Source organism: Panthera tigris, chromosome D1 (genome assembly GCF_018350195.1).
Source record: "Panthera tigris isolate Pti1 chromosome D1, P.tigris_Pti1_mat1.1, whole genome shotgun sequence".
Lineage (NCBI taxonomy): Eukaryota > Metazoa > Chordata > Mammalia > Carnivora > Felidae > Panthera > Panthera tigris.
Window position 1 is genome coordinate 75,858,916 of NC_056669.1, and position 20,037 is coordinate 75,878,952.

A 20,037-nucleotide genomic window follows, 5' to 3' on the forward strand; every position below is an offset into this window, starting at 1 on the left:
TTATCCTAATATGGTAATCTTCAGGTACCAGGGTTGAAATCAATGCCCTACTATTCAGTGTATGGTAGCCCCACCCTTGCTTCTCCACGGTTTCACTTACCCGCCATCACCAGGAGTCTGGAAGGAGATGATCCGCCTCCCAACATACCGTCAGAAGGCCAATAGTATCGTAACACCGCGACACGAGGCCGATGTCATTCACCTCCAGTCATCTCTTCATGTGGGCATTTTAGCATTTCACATCTTCACAAGAAGGTGAGTACAGTACAATGAGATATTATGAGAGAAAGGCCACGTTCACATAAGTTTCATTACAGTGTATAATAGTTGTTCTATTACTAGTTATCGTTAATCTCTTATTGTGCCTACTTTCCAAGTTAAATGTTATCATTGGTGTGTCTGTAGAAGAAAGAAACTTAGTGTCTATGATACCAATACTGTCAGTTTCAGGCATCCACGGAGTGGTCTTATCTGCAGATAAGCAGCGACCACTGTATGAGAATTTATTTTCTTCAGTGTGATCCAATTCCCATGACTTACTCTTGATAAAAGGAGGAGGAAGTGCCAATCCTTGGATCTCTATTCAAAGTCAAAAGCTCTCTCACAGCTTTTGGACACTTCCCCTTTCCCCTCATCTTCTCAAGGTGACACTTGTTCTTCTGGCAGATGAGTTGGGGTGTCTGGTCTGAGCATTATTCTTCCAAGCTGCTTTATTCTATCTTACCTTGGGAAAGTTGTAGTTCATCATAATCGTTGGGTGGTGGTCTCTGTTCTTCTGTATCCTGGTGGAGGTTTCCATGCAAGATGAGCGCTCCCAGAGAGCCTTTCCATCCTGATGTCTATTGTTTCCACCTCTGCTGTCACTGGAGCTGCTGATTCTCTGAGACCTAATTGCAGCTCCCATTTGCTCACTTGCCTGGGCAGCCCACTTTGGGATGATTCTGCCCCTCACTCCTGTGGCCCCTTCCTGATGATCTCACCAGCTAGCATGCTTTGTAAACTTTTCATGGTGGGGAAACTGTGGATTCCTTCCTGCTTATACCTAGGATCTGAGGAACTGTTGATACTCTTTCTGCCTAAATCTGCCACACCACTATTTGTGTTCACCTGCAACTCCTTTATTGGTGTGGGGGCTCACTGTAGGAAGATCACCTTAGACACTTCCAAATGCCAACTGAGTGGTGAATTCTTTGTTCTTATATCTTCCTCTATCCTGTGTAGAGTTTATTTATTTTTGAGAGAGAGAAAGAAAGAAAAGGAAAGGGGCAGAGGGAGAGGGAGACAGAGAATCCCAAGCAGGCTCCACACCATCAGCACAAAGCCCGATATGGGGCTTGAACTCATGAACCCTGAGATGACCCGAGCTGAATTCAAGAGAACCCTGTTCTGTGTAGAGTTTTTATCTTCTTGGTGCCTGTGCCCCCACAAAACTAAGGAGCTGGGGGTATTAGGTCCTTAATGCTTTCATTCTTCATATATCCTCTCTGAATCTCCTCCACTTCCATGTTGCCCCCACTGGAAAAGCTTCAGTTTCCTTTTTATGTAGTAGGAAATTCCCCAATGTCAGACTTTGTTTTCCTACTTCATGGGCCTACTTGCATTTTGCTTTGGCAAAAAAACTCGTATCTTCAATGATGCGAAAAACTGTAGGAGAAGAAAAGCTGCTACTACAAAACTAGATTATCAAGAGGAAACATACATCAAGAAATAGTTCACAAAATCTATCTACTAAAAAGTACGATGTATGACCAAATGTGCCCAACGGTATTTTTCTGATTTACAATTCAATAGCATAGTGAAGATGGCAGCCGCTTTGGACTTAAGACGTGCGGTACCCTGACACCAAATCAGTCGTATCTGTGAGATAGAACAAGACTAGATGTTGGGCATCACTGACAGCTAAAGGATGAGACGGGAGGGCTCAGCAGTTCCTCTGTACTTTATGACCCAGAGAACTGGGGTCAAATTAGGAGTCCATCTTCCCAAACCAGCCTGAAAAAGAGAATAATGCTAAATACAACATGTTATCTTTGATGGAACCCTGGAACAGAAAAAAAGGCATTAGTGGAAAAAACTGAAATATGAATGAAGTCTGGAGTTGAGTTAGTAGTAACATCTCAATGTTGGTTTCTTTGTTTTGACAAATCCACCGTGGCAATGTAAGATCTTAACATGAGAGGAAACTGTATTAGAGGTGTTTAGGAACTCTCTGGACTATCTCTGTAACTTTTACATGAGTTTAAAATTATTCCATAATAGAAAGTTTATTCATTATTGAAAAAATTTTCAAGTTTGTTTGTTTGTTTATTTTGAGAGTGAGCACACAAGTAGGGGAGGAACAGAGAGAGGGAGAGAGAGAATCCCAAGAAGATTGTGCACTAAGAGTGCAGAGCCTGATGCTGGGTTGAACCCATGAACTGTGAGATCATGACCTGAATTGAAATCAAGTGTTAGACGTTTAACCAACTGAGCCACCTACTTAAAAATAATGGAAAGTTTATTTTAAATATATTACTTATACCTACGGGAAAGCCAGAAAGCAAGAGGCAAAATGCAAACTGTTACACTGATTGCTACAATCTTGTTTCTTGTTTTGGTATTTTCAGATTTTTTAAATTATAAGAATGTTAAATAAAGCCCTTAAATTTCTTTCTTTGGAGATACACACACACACACACACACACACACACACACACACACACAGACACGTATATATATGCATGTATATGTGTACACATATTTCATTGTTTTATTTACATGTGTTTAGATATTTAGATATGTAAAAAAGAAAAAAAAACCCTTTCTTCCAATACTTTTGATAGACTGATCCTCCATAAGAATGTAAACCATCCTGCATTTAAGAGATTCAGGGTAGATAATGTAAGGTTTTTTTTTTTCCAGTTTCTTTTAGCTATAGCTGATTTTTTTGCTGTTGCTGTTTCTGAAGTTTTTTCTTAAGGTTGTATTTTTATGCTCTCAGTTTACAATCTTTTTTTCTGCAATGATGATGGTGACAATTTCCATTAAGCACCACATACATCGCCTTCTACCATCTTTATGTACCTCCGGTCCTATTATTGCCAAAATTAATCTTCTTTCCTACGTGTGTAAACCCTGTGACACAAAATACATCTTGTGAGCTATTGAGCTGAAGCAGTGGCTAATTTAACAGCTTTAGTTTGGTCAATAATGTTGACCAGTAGGAAAACATTCATGGTCTTCTGTCTTCCTGCTGGTGAGCATTATTAACTTGGCAGTCTGATGAGTTATCTTCAAAATTTCCCTCGGTATATACCTCTGTGTAAGAGGAGATTGGATTAAATTCAATCTATATAATGCCAGGGATGATGAAAATTGCATGTCTTTCCTTCTTGGAAAGACTCTTTTTATGGAACTTTTTCTTCTTTCTATAATGCCACCTTTGCTTAAAATGAAATGCACATTTTTAGTAGGAACCAGACACTCCTATCACTTGACAAACAACAAAGTTAACTTGAAACGTCAAATGAATGAGATTATATGTTAGGCTAGACTCAGGTTTGCAAAAAGGCTCATGGTGTCCAACTTTGGAATACGTGGTGGTTTTTGGTATATTCTGTGCTGTGTCCCTACCTTAAACCAGTGATGGATGTCAAACGCCAGGATTAGGGTGCCCACCCTGCAAGATTGGCAGAAACCCTGTTATAGAAGAGTACTGTACATAAAACATGTACTGCAACCTGCTGCTTAGTTCTGTTATTATGCTTTCTCTACTTGCCCATCATTGTTGGTGCTTTTCAAAGAGTTAAGACTCCATTAGGCTTTGACATGTGATGATACCATTTCATCCTGATGTTAGTCTACAGCTTTGCTTTGGTCCTACATGCCAGTGATTGGCATCTTGGCATCACTCTGTTGTATGACACTTAGTGATTACAGCACATAGAAACACTCAGCTGGTTCTTTAGATTTTTCCACCCTAAAAATTCACGCCTCCAGTTTGAATTTTCTTTGATTTCATGCTATTTATATTTCCAAGGCCAGACTGTGGAGCCTTTAAGGGTTGCTGAGGAGCGTCCATTGAACTCACTCTTCAAAATAGTCCCCCTTCCTCTAGTGGCTAAATTAGTACTAGCTCTTCAAGTCCAGCACTAATGGTGGCATTGAAAACAGGTGACCTGTTAAAGCATCACTTGCTTACTAATGTTCTTCCTCTGGACTTTGTTCTGTTTTGTTTTTAAAAACTCACTGATAAAACATTGAAACCTCTGCAAAAAACCCCAACTTCCTTTACTTGAGTTTTATCTCTAACTTTTAAAGGGCATAGATTATTTTTTTTTAAACTTAATTTTTAAGCTGTTTTAACTGGAAATGTCTCAGCTTCAAATAAGATGGTTTCTGTTGTTCTGTTCATTATTCTGTCAAAGTTTTAGCTTCTAATCTGCCACCTGCTCTGTAAAGGACATCAATACACCAGAGTGTGTTGGCTAATTATATCTGATTACTTGGAAGGTCATATGAAGGCTTTGAGTGTGTGTGTTTGGGTGGCAATGTTTAGAGTGTTGATGGATGAGGTCCCTCCCATCCCCACAGGGCAAATAAATAGGGGTGGACAAAAGGTGTTGGCAGTGATTGACTAAATCACAATGAAAGATGTGGATCTGGCCTTGGGAAACTTTTCTTTCCTAATCACCTGAAATTCATAGTTACTGTTTGACCTTGAATAAAAACCTTAATCCAGTTTCTTATGTTGCTGAAGGGTGTTGAGTTTCAAGGTCATTCTAAAAATGTTTTTGAGTGTAACCTACTTCTTGAATTGTCCAGTCATCTAAATCCTGTCTTTTGGGGCTCAGAGTTAGAGCTTCAGAGTTGTTACTGGCCTTTGATCTTTGGTCAGAATCCTCTGAAGGTGTTGGATTTTCTTTTTTCTCTTAGGCTTTGTATTCTTAATATTCTTTGTCCTAGCAATTATGGGCGTACATACTCTAAAAAAGCTAAAGAAAACACGGGAAAGATAAAGATAGCTCTTATTAACTTTCCAATTTTTATTTTATTTTTTTGAAAGCAAGAAATTCCATAGGAGAAAACATTATAATGCCTCCAGTTCCTCCCAACAGAGTACGTATGACTGGGTTTATATAGATCAGATAAATTGCTTTTTTACAAGCTACAGCAGAAGGTGAAGCTTTTGATAGCCATTCTTTCTGGACATAAATGTTCTTTATGTAGCAGGATGTTAAAATACTACTGTTTCTGTCCCATAGAGGGAAGCTCACAGGCATAGAACAGAATAAGTGGTAACTCCCTATTTCCAGGGGGAGATGTTGGACCACTTAAGTAGGACTTAAGAAGAGGTAGGTGGTGCCTAGGAAATTGTCTTGACCACCCACTGCATCTCGTTAAAAAGGTTGGAGAAGAAAGAAAGAGATCAAAGACTGCTAGGAGTCTTTTTTTTTTTTTTTTGACAACATTGTTAAACTTTTCTACCTTTGGGAAGGGGGGAGGGGGGATTTCTTCTTCCTCTTGAGCCTGGTGAGAAGAACTTCAAGAGTACCCCAAGAGAATTTGTGTTTCTGGGAGCTTGGGGAAGTCAGTGGCCTGGTGTCTGACTCACACCTTATACAACCTGAGGAATGAGAGCTGGAGTAAGTGCCTTGGGCAGCTGGGAAAGGGGCTCCAAATGAAAGACTTGCATTCCCAGTTTGAGTCACATTTCACAAATCCCTGGTGTGTCATTTGGGTTTTCTGAGATCCAGTTAGAAGGGAAAATCATTTATTGGGGAAGTGGGGAAGGCTTGTGAAAAATGAAGCAGGAAGCAGCAGCATTGGGCAGGAACAACTGCAGACCACATGGCGGAGTCTTGGCCAGTCAGTGGAGAAATCCCAAATAGAGTGTCGGAGAGAAGGAATCCCATGCTGGTCATTAATGGCCTTCACTCACGCTTCTGCAGTGCTCAGGCCCTGGCTGGAGACCGTCCAGGAAGAATGTGACGTCAGGTCTAATGCTGCTGCTGCGGGATGATGCAGATAGGGGTTCTTGGCCAACTGGGCTTTTCACAACTAAACAGCAAGATCTTTCTTCAAGAGAGCTGAGAAGCACATCTCTGTGGCTACCAGGAATGACAAACTGCTTCTCCGTACGCTCCCCAAACATTCCAGCGTCTCTGTGTGTCAGATTTCTGAGGAGACTCTAGGCACCTATTAGGGCCATAAAAGGCTTCAGATCAGAAGAATATGGAGGCTGAGCAAGAATGTGCTATGACAGTTCCCTACATTAATTAACAAAAGGAAAGGCTTTGCAGATATGTGGGCGTTCTGACCATTCTGTCTTGGATGAATGTTGTATCCACACCAGTGAATGGGAACTGGTAATGGTTGGAGGCTAGGGGGAATGGAGAGTGTTCTTGCTTATTTGGGCAGTTCATTCCATTTTATTGTACCAAAAAACTTTAATCTTAATAAAGATTACACAGAGCAGGGGGAAGCTATACTTGGGAACTTTTTCATCCAGAAAAGTCCTGTAGACTTTCACCAAGCCTCCCTCCCCTTTCCCCCCAAGAGTCCTATCTCCTGCTCCTTTCAAAGAGTGTGACATTCAGTGTGGTAGGTGTGACTGCTCAGGGACTGCTTGACTGTGAGAGCTACCCAATCTTACGGCTCCCAGCCAGTGGGAAACTTTCCTCCTCTGCTAAGTCACTTTGGTGAGGCGTACTGTCTGTAAGCTTGCTCTTCTGCCAATCTGTTGCCTCCTACAGCTGTCACGTGCAGTCTCCTGCCACGTCCACTTGCAGCGGACTCACTTTTGCAATCTTTGGCTACTCTAGGAGCAATCTTGAATGCTAAGAGTTTCTCCTAATGCCCCCAGGTTCTCTGTCACTAGGGTGTTGCCCTGAATCCTCAAGAGCATGACTGTAATTTTTAACCACAAATAGAAGAGTATTAGATTAATATTTTATCCACTAATGCAATTGGTACATTTTGTATTTTAAAATGTACTTTTCGTTAATTAATTAATTGAACAAGTGTGTGTGGGCCATCTCCTTTGTCCAGGCTCTGGGTTACATTTGGGAATAAAGTACTTTAGATTTAGTCTCTGACTTTAGGAGGCCCCCCACAGTCTTTAAATTTTTCTATAAATCATGCCTACAAGCATAGAACTATATGTTTTGATTTAGCTTTATCGATTCCTGGGTTTTTGTTTTGTTTTGTTTTTTCACAGAGTGGGGACATATTTGGCTACCCTTCCATCAAGATATGCCATGGAAAGAACAGGCCCAAAGAGCATTAGCAATGCAGTGGTTACTAAAATGCCATTTTTCTAAGTCACGTTAACCTTGTGCATCGGACAGCCTGGAAAGTTGAGGCTAACAGGAGCATTAGAAGTCATCTAGCTCAGAATCTTTATTTTGTGTCTTGAAGACCAAAGCTTGGAGAGGGCAAGTGACTTGCTCAAGGTCAGGGAGCCCATAAATGAGACAGCTGGGACTCCAGCTCCTTCTTCACACCCTTTGTGCTGACTTCTGTTGGTGCACAGACAGTGGACCTTCTGCCAGAGAAGCTAGAAGGGAGTTTGCCATCATCTGAGCTGCAGGATGAATTGGGTCCAGGATCCCCAGCTCTGAATCCTCAGAGCTGTTTGACTCTAAGAAAACAGACTACTAGACCTGATGCCAAACTAGCTTTGGCACTTTACGTGTTATTCAATTAGTTGCCTATAAACTTTGTAGGCTCAAATTTTGAGGTAGACAAGTGTTTAAATACAAAATGTAGATGAATGTTTCTCCTGGAGAGTGGAGTGACAGACGTGAGAAGAAGGGAAGGAGCCAGGCATATCTGGCGCATCTGTTAATAGTGCTCTGTGATCCCACCTGTAGAGCTGATTGTCTTCCCACCTGTGTTTCCACTGCTTTTCATTGTGCCTGTTACCATGTGCCTTTGTGACCGTGGGGTTTCATTTTCCATTTCTCTATCTTTGTGGTACATAACGGGTGGTCAGTATATACTAATTGAAATGATAGATGATAAAATCTAATTAGAATGGCATGCTAAGTTGACATAATAACATAATAATAATGAGCATTAATGCAGACCTTTGATTATAAAGTATTTTTGTTTATTGCCTTTATTTATACTTTGTTTTTTACTGTATTTTTACTTTATACACCCCCACCTCCTACCATAAAGGAGGTATTATTTTCCCCAGTGTCATAGGAAGGTAGAGTGTCAGAGGAGCCATTGTTATATAGTGTTATTTAATTGGAAAATTGAGATTCCAATGCAAGAGTCCTGGCTCCAGACTCCCCATGGAAATTTTCAAATGCCAGGCATGGGCCGCTGCCAGGTTGATTGTTTTCACATGCCCATGATCAAATGAGAAAAATAAGAGTAAAAAGTGAATTCCCTTAATGCTAGGCTTAAACTGAAGGATCATCCTTTGTGGTTTTTTTTTTTTTTGCCTCAAAATGTCCTTTTTAAATAAAATGATAGTGGTAGCATATGGTATGTTAAATCTTTACTGTCCAAAAAGAATATTAGCTACAACTTGTAAGACATATATTACTTAAAAACAATTTTTTTTGAAGTGTTTATTACCAGTCTGCTAAACTTCAAAGCCTAGGAACCACAGCTACCTTGGTGGAATATGTCAACCAGTTAATTTTTTCCATACTTGTATTTTGGGAGCAAATGACGAGCAAACAAGCTCATACAAAAATTTAATTAAGACAACATCCATCTAAAAACCATCTAGGGCATGTCCTGGAATCAGAATATACCAAATCTCTTTTCTCAAATTTGCTTTAGCTACAGCCCTGGAAAGTGAGAGTTCGTATTCAGAATAAGGATAGTTGTGTTATTATTATGAGCTTGTATTTTATTATTATGCTATTTGCTGGAGCTTAGGGGTAGTTAAATACATTTATATGAGTATTTTCCACAGTAAGATTAAAATGAGGTTTATTGCTACTTCTCATTTAAGCTTCATCTTCAAATAATATTCTATTTCCAGAACATCCTGGATGATTACCTTTTTCTCTGTGTTTATAAAATAGATAACACCAAAGCATTCCCCCCCTTTTTGCCCTAGAGGCTGGTAATGGGAGCGGAAGATGAGTGTGGTGGTCTCAGTCTGCATTCCCACTGTGTGTGGCTGTTGAGATGGACTCTGGCAGAGTCAGAGTCAGGGAAAGGAACATTGATGGCTCATCAGACTGGTGGCATTTGGAGCCCACTTCGCAGTACTGGGGTACTGCTGTCTGATCACTGGCATTTTGCTGCCTCTTGGCCCTTGTCTTTACGAATGAGTAGCATGAATTTCCAATCTCCCCTAGATAAAGACGGTGTTTATGAGCGTCGGCATTAATGGTACCGTTTTGCAGCCCTGAGGTTAAAAGCTTTCCGATGTCTCATTAACTCACAATGGCATTTCATTTTTAATATTGCTTCTGCAGGCTTGCTTGAATCATCACAGTTCAAGTGACTTTAATTTGCAGAGGCAAACTTAACAGTGATGGATGCTCTAGAAATACAAACCAAAGTGGTGGGTACCACCTTGGTGGGCTTATTCTTGGCTAACAGTTTTTCATGATGTTAGGGACATGTCCCGAGATGTTAGTACAATAAAGTGAGAATAAAGCAGGCTTTGGGTTTAGACTGACTTGGGTTTGAGGTCCACCTGTGTCAGTTGCCAGTGGCCTTTGGCAGCTCACTTAACCTTGAGTCTTAGTTCCTTTATAAAATACACGTAACTGTACTAACTTCATAGACTTTAGGGGAAGATTAAAAAAAGAATACATACTGGGGCGCCTGGGTGGCTCAGTCAGTTGAGCGTCCGACTTGGGCTCAGGTCATGATCTCGTGGTTTGTGAGTTCAAGCCCCGCGTTGGGCTCTGTGCTGATGGCTTGGAGCCTGGAGCCTGCTTCAGATTCTGTGTCTCCCTCTCTCTCTCTGCCTCTCCCCTGCTCATGCTCTGTCTCTCTCTATCTCAAAAATAAATAAAACATTAAAAATTAAAAAAAAATACATACTTAGCATCTGGCAAAATACTAGGATGGAGTCTGTTCTGTGTGTTTTCTTCCTGGTGGCACTCAAAGAAGTCATTTTAATGAAGTGCTTTGCTTGGAATAGCTAAGACTGAGTGGCAGCAAGTGTAGACAGTCAGAAGCCTTCCTGCTCTCTCAGTATGGTCTCCAAAAGTAGAATCTCCATTCTTTATGGGGGATTCAGGATATGGAGATCTTGACCCTCTCTCCAAATCCCTCTGGGTTTTTCTCAAGAAGCAAGATCATTAATATGACTGGGTCATCCTATACTTTAGTCATGGGGCCTCATCTTCCCTCCGTGTGGTCACTGAGTCTGGCCTTGCTCTCTGAACAGGTCTAGCTATTGTGGTCCTGAGACTGTTCTTTTCTCAGTGCTTACAGCTTCTCATGACCTAGTCTCTGATGCAGCCAGCTGGAGCAGGTTAAGATCCCAAGACCGTCTCTTGGGTTGAAAGCGCTAACCACATGGCATTCATCTAAAAGCTTTGAAGTGGAGTTGTGTCCACTGTGGAGCATTACTTTACCTTTGTCATTGTCCCTTACATGACCATTGCTTTCTGATAATTTCATAGGGAGATAGGCAGGCTGAGCCAAAGTAAATTCCTTGGTCTCTGAGTGAAATGAACATCATCTCTAGCACTATGGATCACTGGGGAAGCAAAACACAAAATTAAGGTCAGAGTTAATTTTGATGGATGTCGAGCTATCAGTGGGGTAGCAGGTGATATATTTACATATAACGATGCTTGGTGAAGGTGGGCTGATCCTGCTTTATTCTTGGGACTAGAACACAAGTTCACAGATCTCTTCTTTTGATCAAGGCAGCATGGTGTTCCAGATACAGTCATCCATCCTGTCCCTTGGGAAATGAGAGAGAGAGCAGTCAACTCAGCATCTCTCCCTTATCCCCTTATTGTCTGGTTACGTTTTGTTTTCCCAAGATGGGGTGGAGGCAGGTGTATTTGAAATTACTAAAACATTTAAACTTGTTACGAATGTCAGTTCTTTGTGACATATTCTCCCCAGAAGACATGCTAACATGTGACATATTGATATGATCGGGCGTTCACAGCTGTATCGGACATGGGGTGAGAAACTGCAGAAATGATTGGGATGAAAGTTATTGCTAGCCTGGGGCTGCTCTCTGCTTTAACTGCTGCAAGTCTTGTTTGGAGCTTTCTGCATGCATATTTTACACTCCTGCCAGCCTTTCTCGCCGGCATTCTCTTCCTTCTCTTAGATATTTCTCTGTTTTGTTAGTAGCCAGGCAGCCAGGTTTCATCCTTTTGGTGACTATCTCAGTGCTAGATTTGTGTGGGAGGGTTGCATGCACTCATTTGCAATTTAGGTGCTTTGCCGTTATGATTAAGCAGTAATTTCATCACATCCTCCGATTCTCAAAGAATGATAATAGGATCAAGATGCCCACTTAAAAAGAAGCACTTTGTAAAATTAAGGTGTGGCCTATGATCAAAAGTGATTTTTGTGACACTTTGGATATATAGTTAAAGGTGTACATCTGAATGCAAAGAAGCAAATGCGCATATTTCTAAAGGTACAGATGAGGTTCATGCTCCAACATGAAGCCTTCTATGACTTGTACTAGAGAGACACTGAGGAATTCCATGCTGGAAGTGAGTTTATCAATGATTTAAGCCAACCTTTTCATTTTATGGGAGACACAGGTGCCCAGAGAAGTGAAGTGTAACTACCTCTAGCTTCTTAGTGGAAGAACTCACTGGCTGTCTCGAAACAGCTCCCATTTGCCTTTTCTCAACTCCTATAGTAATTACAGCTCTGAATCCCCAAATAAGTAGAGGTGGGATCTCACATTCTGGAACTTCTTACATTGCTTATTGTTTCCCAAGTGTGGACTTGACTAACCCATTTCACTGAAAATATGTCAGTGGGCTGCATCCTGAAGTGTTTCTGTCCTGAAGACAGATGGGTACTAATAAGTTAGTGGAAAGATTCAGTAAAGTATTTGTTGAGTGAACTATCCGGGTATTTTGCCTACATGCTTCTAAGTTAAAGGATCTAGGACAATTTGTAAAATTTATTGGAATGCTTTAGGTTCTTGTATATGAATGGGATCAACACTATGAGTGTCTTGATGCAAAGACTGTTTTATTACAGTAATTTTTAAATTTGCTGAGCCTGCTACATAGTAGGTGCTGAAAAATGTTGAATAAGTGAAAGAAACGAGTAAATGAATGAAAAATGTGGGTAAAGAACCAATAGGGAACAAAAGCTACGGACAGATGGGTGGGGAGAAGCGCAAGTGTACCGGGAGAGGCTGACTTGTCAGGATAGCCGTGCTCACCGTCATGCGTATCCTATGCCTGAGTGTGAGACAGGCAGACTCAAGAGGTCTTCTTTTGGGGGCCCGAGCCAGTGATGTCTTTCTGTTGTATTGTAGTGCCTACTCTTCCAATTCACTAACCTTGGCCATTTGAAAGGGAAAGTGGAATTTAAGGTGCAGGGGAAGGCGAAGTTGTTGTCCTCATTATCTCATCACCTGGGGCAATTCAGAATGCCAAGGAAGGTAGACTCAACAGGCTCCAAGCAGGTTCACAGGGTAGGGTACAAATGTGAGAATTCGTTTGGTGGGAGATGAATGTTGGTAACACTTTGATGTCCTTGGGCCTCCATGTATTTGGTATGTTCCCAAACCATTGTACTTCCGTTTACTGTGGTAAACATTACAGCCACTTATGATCAGTCCTGCTAATCATCATCTCTGACTCGGAGCTGCCGCCAGCAAAATTCCTGGCCTACCAATTCATCTGCTTCAGCATACTCCTTGGCATTGATCCCCACAGTTGTCTCACATCAACATCTAAGTCGCCTCCTGGCATTTAGCATCACTCATTCATTCACTAATAATTGTTGATGGTCTTCTATTTCTTGGATGGAGCACAAAAGCTGAGGTTATGAAGGTGGGGAACCCCTTGCCCGTGTCCATGGTGCACACTGGTGAGAACAATAAAACTCCAAGCCTTGATTAGACTTCATTATATCTTGTATGACAAACCTGTAGCTCGCAGTGAAGCAGAGAGCATCACAAGAGGAAGGATGCATGATAGGTTACCCAGAAATCACATGCAAGGTGGCATTTCCTCTGTGGCAAATCGCTACTGCACAGGGGGTGCATCTTGTTGCCTCAGAAATCTGATTTTGCCGGCTTGTGGAGAAGAGTTCCATCGCTTACAGACAGGCTTATATTTGACGTGCTCATAGAACGTGCTTATACAGGATATTTCAGAATGTCAATTCAATAATTTACGGTAACTGTCAGGCAATTCAGGCGTTTATCTAAGACAGACCAGCATATTCTCACCTTGAAGGGAAGGAAAAGTGATCAGAGGATCCCTTGACAGGCATGTGCTCTGAGGAAGATTTTATTCGCAGCAGGCTTGGGTAGGCTGGTGAGTCTTTCTGGAAGATACCCGTGCCCTATCAGCAGATGGCTGTACCTGAGTGGCCATGAGAGTCCCCTCTCCCTACAGTGAGCCCTGCCCACTTCCCAGTTCTTTCCTTGTGCCCTGGGGTTGTGGCTGTGCTGTTCTGGCTTAATCCAGGCATGGAGGTGTGAAGCAGTTAGAGGAATGGATCGACTAGCATGCCTTTGAAAGTGTGCTATAGGAATATTTTGTTCTCCAAGTAGAGCACTGTGTTTCCTACTAATTTCTATTAAAATATATATTTTAAAGTGACATAGTTTGACATGGCTTGTGATGGGAAACAATCTGTTGCTCACCCCTTTCCACTCCTGCCCTAAGAAGTTTCTTTTGAAATTCCTTCCATATTTCCTTGCATTATTTATCCTCTCTTTTCCTTGTTAGTGAATTGATGTCATTGTTTGCCTTGCCATCTCACCTAGGCACTGATTATTTGAGGGTAGGGTCAATAGGTCACACTAGTTCTGTGTCCCCACAAAACTTAGCACAGTCTTTGGCTGATAGTGATAATTGTTCCCTCTCCCAAATTTCCAGGTAGAATTATAAGTCTTGAATAATAGCAACATATAGATGGAGCTTTAAAGAAAAAAAAAAACCAAGAGATTATTATGGGTGCAGAATTATTTTGGTATTTCAAAGACTTATGGCCTGTTAGGATGGGAAAGGTCCTTGGAAACGATTTATCCAAAATCACCATTTTCTGGTTGTGGACTCCAAGCTCCTGAGGGAGATTAACTGACTTGTTTGAAATCCCACAACTAGTTAGTGGGGTAGCTGGGGTTTGCGTTTCTCTGATCCTTAGTCTAATTCTGGAATTCTTCATTTGGGTATTTAAAGAGTTTGATAACTTGATGCAAAAAGTGGATTTTCATTTAACTCCTGTGTTTGCAATATCATTTCAAGCAATAGTTTGCTGCTTGGGTTTCTTAGCTTCCATGACAGGAAAAAGCACGTGTACATGAACTAAGTTCTGTGGAATTAAAATATTTTTGTTTCTCCGAAAATAGTCGGTAGACTTTACTAATTCTTTGTTTCTATGATGGAGTTTGAAGTTACTCTTCTAAATACAAACCACTGACACAGAGGAAGCAGGGGAAGTGAAAATTTCTAGAAAAAGTAAACACGGACTGCAGAATTTTAGAGACACATGGAAGTTTTGCTTTGCGAGAATGCCTTGACTTGTTTTCTCCGTAAGCATTTTGTCGAATGGCTGTGGATCAATTTGTGTTGCCAAAATACCAAGTAGTCTTTTGGGTTGATTGTTTTACCAAATCTAATAATAATTTGAGGGAATTGTCTTTTATTTGTTATGATCACATACTAGTTTTGTCATACGCGTCACAAAGTTAAGTAGGTTTCAATAGTAATCTAGACTTTTAATTGCCTGAGGGGGTATCTTGAATGGATCTATCAAAGCTGGTCTTTGATGTATTAGAGTCCCGTATCTCCCAGTAGTATCAGGAAGTGGTAGATGACAGAGATGGAATTGTGACCAGTTTACCAGCATTATGACCTTGGTCAGATTGCTAACCTCTCTTGCCCTGGTGGGAACCTTCTCTGGTGCACTCAAACTCCTTTCTCTGTGTTGTCATAGTGCTTTGCATTGTGGTTCTATTATGGAACTTATCACACATTGTTTCACAGTTGATTTTGAATGTCTCTTCCAATATTCTCAGCCCCTCCAGGGAAATTCTTTCTTTCTAGTTTCTTATATCTACACAACTAATGTGGATCCAGCATGCCCACCCTCTTCCCCAAAATGTTTCAAATGGATAAATGGGTCAGGCCCATAGTATATCTGGACCAGATCTAGAAGGAGCACTAAGTGACATACTGGGTAAAGGCACTATTATTTTCCTTGAGGCTCCCTTTCACTTCTTTCTGAATTAAATAACTTCATACATCTACAGAACTTTGAGAATACAAAAGGAGGCAAAATTTTCCTTTCTTCTTCTTTATTCTTTTATTAGAGAGAGTGTATGAGTGGGGGAGAGGGATGGAGAGAGGAGGGAGGGAGGGAGAGAGGGAGGGAGGGAGGGAGGGAGTCTTAAGCAGGTTCCTTGCTCAGTACAGAGCCCGATGTGGGTCTAGATTCCACGACCCTTGGATCATGACCTGAGCTGAAATCAAGAGTCGGACCCTCAACCAACTGAGCCACCCAGGTGCCCTAGTAATTCTGAATTTTAAATGCATTACTTCTTCATTTTCTCCAGGATTTTATAAACCTGAAAAGTTTAGTCTGTTTTGCTTATGCTTTAAATTGGGAAAGCAACTTGAGCTTGAAGATGAGCATCTCTAAAGAGTTTGACAAATGTGGATGCTGAGTTTGGTGACTCAGAAGATTTAAGAAATCATAATAAGTTCACAGTTCGTGTTCATGAACTATTTTTCTTCATGATGTTCTTGTATTGCTGTCCTGTACACAGCTTTATTTTCTGTTTTTCTCTTATAGTAAATGAGGATTCAGCTTGCTAACTACTCCCCACCCAACCTTGCCTGCCCTTTCCCTTCCCTCCCTTCTCAGAGAACTAGGATTCACAGAAAACCTCAGGTTTGAAAGGGCCGAACTATGGCTGAGTGTGTAGGCTGTAATCGCCAAAGACTGGAGCACAGCAGACCTGGTTCAAATTGCCATGCTCTGACCTAACAGCTAATACCGCAGATGAGTCGTTTAAAATTTAGGACCTTGGATTTTATCTTCCTCAAAATCAAAGTGGTAATACTTGACATCTAGAAATGGAGGGTAAATAATACAATCTAATGTATGTAAAGTACCTAGAACTGCATGCCTCAAAAATAGGCTAAGCGGAGGGTAGACCTGAGGGGCTCTTTTGAACAGTGAGGTATCACAAAGCTTGGCAAGACACCTTTTTTGCTGTAGAAACTAAAACTGGTAAAAATACACCTTTCCCGTCTTCTTCTGACCCAGATCATTTTTTAAAAAGTTTCACCCAGTTCCAAGTTGCCCAGCTTGAGTCATGGCCTTGTTGGAGTACTTTGACTGCTTTGGCTGCCCAGTTCCCTTTCTGTTGAGGGTCTTTCGCTCAACAAGGAACACTGCCGTTGATGAGGCTTCCTTCTGCGTAGTCAATTACAATAACACTTCAGTTCTCATTCTTTGAAATTACTCCCAAGTCACCTTGATTGGAGTTTTCGGTGCTCTTGAATTCCTCAGTCACTCATTTACAGAATTCTCAACATTTTATTTCTCCAGACGGCTAATCTCCCCCATCGAATGTGGATTTCACACATTTAGTCCTCAGGTGTCAACCTTGTTTCCCTTCTTTTAGCTTTCTTAAGATATAACTTTGTTGCAGAAATCAACTTGAGAATCTCTTTTTTTGTGAAGCCTTTCTGTAGTCCCCAGTCTGGTCAAGGTATGTTTGCTGTCCATTGTATAGAACAGTCCCCTTTCTTCCTGTTACAGGTTTGGCTCTCTGGAGGCAGACACCGCTGAGATGGAGTTTGGGGTGTAAAATGTTGATTGGGGATCAACACCTATGAAAGCAAAGGGAAGGAAGCAGGATTGGGCAGAGAGAAGTTATAGTGCCAACATAACAAAGATCTGGAGCAAATACTGCATGTCCAAGTTGTGCCATGTTAGACCAAAACAACCTGCCATTTATATCCCCACGTGGCTCTGTCCCCAGTACAGGCTGCCCTGGGAAGAGAATGTCTGCAGAGCAGCCAAGGTGGACCCTGGAAGAGCTGACTGAGACAGTCTGCTGACCACCCTCTCTGCATCTGGGCAGCAAGTCCTTCCTTCATTGGGGGATCTTTGGTTTCCGTCTTCACGTCTGTCACATACGCAGAGTCCTTAGTGTCAGTTTCTTAGCCAACACCCTTGTGCTTGGTTCCTTGATTATTGTCTGACTTCCCCACAAGACTGTCATCCCCTAAACTCAGGCGCTGTGTGTGTTTTTGCACATCTCCAGCTTCTGGTGCATAATGGGGATGCAGTAAAAAGTCATAAATACACTTATCTTTGATTTCAATGTCTGGAGTTATTTCTAGTACTCTAGTCATCCCTATAAGCTGAAGAGCAGAAAACTCATATTTTCTGAGCCCCTCTTGGATGCCAACCACTGCATCCAACTGCAAAGTCACTTAGTTTTCACAACCACTTTGCAAGATGAAGTTATTGCACCCACTTGACCACTGAAGAGATGTAGTTCAGAGAAATGGAGCAACTCTGACTCTAGGACCTTCTACTTTTCCAGTGTTCTGTACCCTGCCCCCCACCCCCACCCCCACCCCCAGATGCTGGTGAGGCTGGGCTTCCAGGCACCCTGGTGAGAGAATGCTGGGTTAGGACCTGGGTCTCTTCTGGCTTCCATATTGAGATTCGAACCCAAAGGACAATAGGCCACCCCCAAGTTGAGCATCACTGTAGCTACTCTACTTTTAGGTTGCTGCCACACTGAAGTAAGAACACTCTCCTGTAACCAGAATACTCTGTTTCTTACAGCAAGCATCCTGGGGCTCCAAATCTTTCTGTGCTTTGCTCTTTCTGTTCTAGCCCCAAGAGCATATTCCAGCTATTGCCTGTGTTCTAGGTTCAGAGCTGTTACCCTTGCCAGCCTTGCATTCAGACCCCCAAAGTTTTCCTTTGGGTGCTCTTTCTTTCTCCCCCAGTAGGCATTATGTTGGAATTAGGGGCATCAGAAGCTCCCCTGTGCCCTCATTCTGCATGGAAGTCTTGACTGGCATCTGTCAGGATCAACCTTTCATTCTTTGTCCCTCCCCTGAGCCTCTTTGTATGCCTTCTATTCAGCCAGAGCCCCAGCCATACCCTGAGACTGCTGGCTTGTCCCCCATGTTCAAGTGGACACTCACTTGACTCAGCTTTTCTCTTTCACCCATGGTCTAGAAAAGCAGTGCTGAGGATATTAGTGCTAGAAAAATAAGAGAAATCCGGGGTTAGGGAGGGTATATAGAAAGGGGCTAGTTTGGCTCCAAATCATGAGGCATGTGATAAAAATAGGTGGCTGGGGACAGAGCTGTGGGAGTGGCACAAAAGCGGCAACCTGGTGGGGGAAAATCTCAGTCTGGGCTGGAGAAAGGCCTGTCCCTGGAAGGGGTGAGTCTGAACAGTGTGTGCAGAAGGGAAGGCACTTCTAATGTAGTATACAGTGTCAGTACAGAGTGGTGACTAAAGGCTTGGTTTGAGGTCCGACTGGATCTGAATCCACACTCCACCGCCGTGTGACCTTGAGCAAGTGACTTAACCACTCTCTGTGTAGTTTTCTGCTTTATAAAATCGGGACAATTAGGTAGCTCTCTCATTGGGTTGCTGTGAGGATTAAATGGTTCTACGTTATCACCTGAGGATGTTTTTCCTTCCTTTTGTTCTTTAAGTGAACTTCTTATTATAGAGCAGTTTTAGACTCACAGGGATGTTGCAAAGAGCGCATGGAGTTTTCCGTTTCTTAGTGCATTTGTTCATAATGAATTAAACAATACTGATACATTTTGATTAATTAAAGTCTAAACCTTGATTCAAGTTTCCTTAGTTTTTATCTACTGCCCTTTATCTGTTACAGTACCCCATCCCATCCAGGATGCCACTTCTATTTAGTCACCATCTGTCCTTGTGCTTCCCTTGATGTAGCAGTTTACTTATTTTTTTGTTTCTGTTTTTGTTTTTTTAATGTTCGTTTATTTTTGAGAGAGACAGAGACAGAATGTGAGTGGGTTAGGGGCAGAGAGAGAGGGAGACACAGGATCCGAAGCAGGCTCCAGGTTCTGAGCTGTCAGCACAGAGCCCAACGCAGGGCTCGAACTCACGAGCTGTGAGATCATGACCTGAGCCGAAGTCGGACGCTCAACCGACTGAGCCACCCAGGTGCCCCTGCTTTTTTTGTTTTTAATAGTAAAACATTTTTGATTGTTATTTTTTGGAGTACAGTTACACAATGTTACCTTAGTTTCTGGTGTACAACATAGTGATTTGACAAGTCGATACATTATTCTAAGCTCAATACAAGTGTAGCTACCACCTGTCACTGTCCAACACTGTTAGAATATCACTGACTATATTCCCTGTGCTGTGCCTTTTATCCCCATGATTTACCCATTCCATCATGGAAGCCTGTATCTCCCACTACCTGTCACCCATTTCCCCTTTTCTGCAGCCCCTCCCTTCTGGCAGTTATCAGTTTATTGTATTTACAATTCTACTTGTTTGTTCATTTGTTTTGGTTTTTAGATTCCACAGATGAGTGAGATCCTATGTTTGTCTTTATCGGTCTGACTTACTGCACTTATCATAATACCCTCTAGGTCCATCCAAGGCAGATAGAAAGATCTCATCTTTTTATATGGCTGAGTAATTAGTATCCCTCTGTGTGTGTGTGTGTGTGTGTGTGTGTGTGTGTGTGTGTGTGTGTGTGTGTGTGTGTGTTTACACATATCTATATATTTGGCATTTTCTTTATCCGTTCATCTACTGATGGACATTTATGTTGCTCCCATATCTTAGCTGTTGTAAATAATGCTGCAGTGAACATAAGGGTGCATTGAATTTTTTGAATTAGTGTTTGTTTTCTGTGGGTAA

General features: G+C 41.8%; 1 protein-coding gene across 3 annotated transcripts in view; it reads left to right on the forward strand.

The window, feature by feature from the left end:
• Positions 1–20,037, forward strand: part of NELL1 (neural EGFL like 1) — an 885,592-nt gene that overhangs the window by 266,997 nt on the left and 598,558 nt on the right. The window lies entirely within an intron of this gene.